Below are 3,968 nucleotides of genomic sequence, written 5' to 3' on the forward strand. Positions count from 1 at the left end.
TACCTAGCACATTTCTGTCATCCTAAAGTTTGCTCTCACCTCAAGAAACTCGAAGAGCACAAAGAACTGTCTCCCCATTATACAGATTGACAAACTAAGGGCTCCAGTAGGAGGAACCCATCACCACTTCTGAGCTTTTGGAATCAGTCACAGTCACCCTGTGTCTGCCTGGCAGTAGGATTGTGCCTCCCATAACCTGGACAGGAACTCTGGGATTGTCAACACAATAGATAAAACCAGCAAACATTTTACCATGCTGGGAGAGGTAGATAAGACAGAAATCATTCCTGTTCTTAAAGCCCCTGGCTGTGAGGCCAGGATCTGCCATTGACCACGGCAGTGTGATTTGGGACAAGTCAAGAACCTTCCATAGGCTCTATGAAATGAAGGGAGCTGGGGCAACCATATATAGAACTTCCCAAAGGTCCCCTTCTCAGTCTTATTTTCAACAGTGAGGGAGGGTGCTGTCATAGCAAAGATCTGAGAGAATAGCCTAAAGAAACTTTAGAGACCAACATCCAATCTCTTAATTGTACAGATGAGAGATGTAGTCTAATAACTCTAGGGCTAGAAGGAATCTTGAAATCCATCTGTTTCAGCCCTCTCATTTTACAGATGAAGGAAATGAGGTCTAGAGAGGAAAAGGGACTTACCCAAAGTCTCTCTGACAGTAAGGAGCTGATCTGGGCTCTGATTCCAAAACCCAGGTCTCTTTATTAATCCTGTGACCTGGAGCAAGTCTTCTCAAGCCTCAGTTTCCTCACCTGTAAAACAATGCTTGTAAGACCACAGGGCAGAGTAAACTTTTATTACTGCTTACTTGGAATCTGTGTTGAGTAGCAGAAGGGCACTCTGCATCCCAGCGGGTTTCTTCAAGTGTCTGCTAATCTGTGCGTGTGTCTCTGTGAGTGTATGACGATGCATGTCTTGGTGCCCAGTCTCTCTGTGGGTGATAGGTGGGGCGTCAGTTCAACCCTGAGTTTGCCCTCTCCACGTCAGCTATTCTTAGATCAATGGAATCCTGTTTCCAGCAGCCCTTTTCAGTTTCTCCCATCCTTCCTCAGCTGGGAGCAAGAGAGACAGGCAGTAAATGGCCCATGAGCCAGACAGGGCATCCCACATGCTTTGTGTTCCTCACTCCATCTGGGTTCTTGCCCCAGGGACTGTCCCTGAGTCCCAGGGAGGAACCCATACTATTGCCAGAAGGAGGCAGCTGCTCTCCCCCACCCCCCCCACCACAATTTGGGCAGCCCAGGCTTTACCTCCAGGACCATCTGGCTTGGTCATTTTTCACTGGGGGATGGGGTAACTGACAGCTGTTTGGGCTTCCCAATGCAAGGGGTGGGGGATAGTAACCAACCAGCTTCTCACTCTGAGTTCTGGCAAGGGCAAGATCATAGATCATGGATGTCAAATGGAAAGAGACCTCAGAAATCATCTAGTTGAACCCCATCATTTTACAGATGAGGAAACTGAGGCTAGGAGAGATGAAATGACTATATGAAGCAGGTTCCAAATTAAATTCTTCTGACTCCAATCCATGATGGGTGTGCGCATGAGTATGGAGCTGTGAGTATGTTTATCTGTGTGGTTGGCTTTGTCTCTCTGTAACTGAACCTGACAATGAGTGAGAAACTCCATGTGACTGTATAGGGCTATGGACTATAATTTGTATGCTTGTGTGACAACTGGTAACACCATGGATAGAACACTGAGCCTGGAATCAGGCAGCCCTGTGCTCAAATCTAGCATCAGACACTTACTAGCTGTGTGACCTTGGGCAAGTCTCTTTGCCCTGTCTGCCTTAGTTTCCTCATTTGTAAAATTGGGATGTTAACACACCCACCTCCCAGGATTGCTGAGAGGATCAAATGAGATAATATCTGTAATGTGCTCAGCACAGTGTCTGACACATAATATTAGTCCTACATGAATGCTTATTCACCTCCCTCCCCCCTACCTTGTGTGCAAGACTTTGGGCCCCTGAATGTGACAGTGTGTATGCCATAGCGGATGATAATTATCTTTTGAAGTACCCTTGAAGGCTTTCTAGTATAACTGCCTCATTTTACAGTTGAAGAAACTGAAGCCCAGACAGTCATCTGACTTGCCAAGGTCACATGGGTAGTAAATGGCAGAGTCAGGATTCGAACCTTCATCCCCTGATTTCAAATCCAGCTGTCATTCTGCTCACTGCAGTGTGCTGTTCACTCACATTCATATAGTGCTGTAAGATTTGCCCCATTTTTACTTCTATTTTCTCACTGGATCCTCACAGCAGTCATTTTACAGGTGAGGAAACTGAGGCTCAGGACAGGTGAGTGACTGGACCTACAGTCGAACAGTTAATAAGTGTCCCAATGTGAGTTTAGGTTTTCTGATTCTAATTACCACCTGATACTTCCTGTCAAGCCTGAGTTCTGCAGGGACCACAGAGGCCAGCACATTCCTTCCAGGACACCATTGAGAAGTGACCATCCAGGGAGGGGCCCCTGGTCCTCTGAGGCCGCTCATTCCACTTTGGACAGATCTCACTGTTGGGAAGTTCAAGCTTGGGTCAAGTTTTGCATCTTCCTCATTTCTCCTGGGTCATCAGAATACACCATTCTATGACTGGGCCCTTCCAACATCTGAAGGTAGTTGTCAGATTGGGACTTATACCTAGGCATTAATTATTATTAAGGATTGGGGGTGGGGGTAGGAGATATCTAAGGTCTGATCACTTCTGTGCACGGTCACCCCCTTCCCCCCCAGGGATAGTAAATTATTTTATTGACCAATGGATTTTTAAAGATACCAGAATGACATAAAAATGGTGGCTCCTTTCAGTGTTCCTGTAGACTTTATTTCATTAGCATTCCTTTTCCACCGGGAAAGGGATAGGGACACCGGCAAGGAAGGACTGGGACCTAAGAAGCAGCCTGGGGGCAATGGGGTAGCCAAGGGCCCAGGGACCAAGAGAAACTGAGTCAGTCATGGCTGGGAGAGTGGGGGTGAGATGCCTAGCATTGTTTGGGTTGAGCAGGGCAGTGACCAGTGGGGTCAAGACTTGACTCATGAAGGGCACAGGCTGGACTGGAGCTCTTAACTGGAGGTTATAAGATTTCTTGGGAAGAATTTCCTGTGTCACACCCTACCTATGTTGTGCAGAAGTCACATTTAAAACAAGCCCATTAATGTCACTTTGTATCATCAGAGCAATTTTTCCCTGTATCCAGAGTATGTAAGGACAGATATGCATGTCTCCTAACCTGCTATCCACCTGTGAGGTACAGTAGAAGGAGCCCAGAATTTGGAATCGGGGGACCTGAGTCAAATGACAGCTGCGGATTATTACTGAGCTGACATCGGGTAAGCCACCTTTCCGACACAGAATGTTGGGATTGGGACCTTAGAACACAGAAAGTCTGAGTTGGGAGGGTGGAGGCCTTAGAACAGAGTGTTAGAGTTAGGGGGGAAAAAAAAAGCAAACTTTCGTTGTAGATCATCTGCTACTACTCCCCTCCCCACTTTTTCACAGATTGGGAAACTGAGACTCAGAAAGGCAAGGGGCGTTACCCATGGAAAAGGCAGGACAGATAGAGGTCAGGAGTCCTGCCTCCCAGTCCAAGCCTCTTTCTACACTCCACGGGCTGTCCACTCCACCGCCACCCACCAAGTTGGAGAAGGTTTCCAGCCCCAGCTCCTTGGCCCCTTCTCCCTGGGCTGCAGAAGGGGTTCCTCTTCTTCCAGGCCCCTCCCCGCCCCGCCCCGCCCCTCCCCCCTTATTATGCCGCCAGACTCGAGCCTGGCCAGTCAGACGAAGGAAGCCCCACCTGCTTGACTTATGTAAATGTGGGTGGCCCGCTCCCCTGCCAAGCCCCCTGGGGCTGTCTGGGACAGCCTGGGCGGGAGGCTGAGGCTCAGCTGCCAGTGAAGGGGGAGGGTGGAGAGGGGAATCGGCCCAGATTGGGTCCTGGGGGAGGAGA

The 3,968-nt window shown here is 48.7% G+C and overlaps 1 long non-coding RNA gene across 1 annotated transcript; it reads left to right on the plus strand.

Annotated features, from left to right (window-relative positions):
- Window positions 1–1,370: 1,370 nt before the first annotated feature.
- Window positions 1,371–3,632, plus strand: LOC138154404 (uncharacterized). Its single transcript, XR_011166606.1, has 4 exons — window positions 1,371–1,569; window positions 2,413–2,636; window positions 3,219–3,351; window positions 3,521–3,632. It is a non-coding gene; the product is annotated as an uncharacterized lncRNA (long non-coding RNA).
- The last annotated feature ends 336 nt before the right edge of the window (window positions 3,633–3,968 follow it).

This window comes from Petaurus breviceps, unplaced genomic scaffold (assembly GCF_028583685.1).
Source record: "Petaurus breviceps papuanus isolate PSGF00001 unplaced genomic scaffold, PetGlider_PUasm1.0 108, whole genome shotgun sequence".
In the NCBI taxonomy this organism is placed as follows: Eukaryota; Metazoa; Chordata; class Mammalia; order Diprotodontia; family Petauridae; genus Petaurus; species Petaurus breviceps.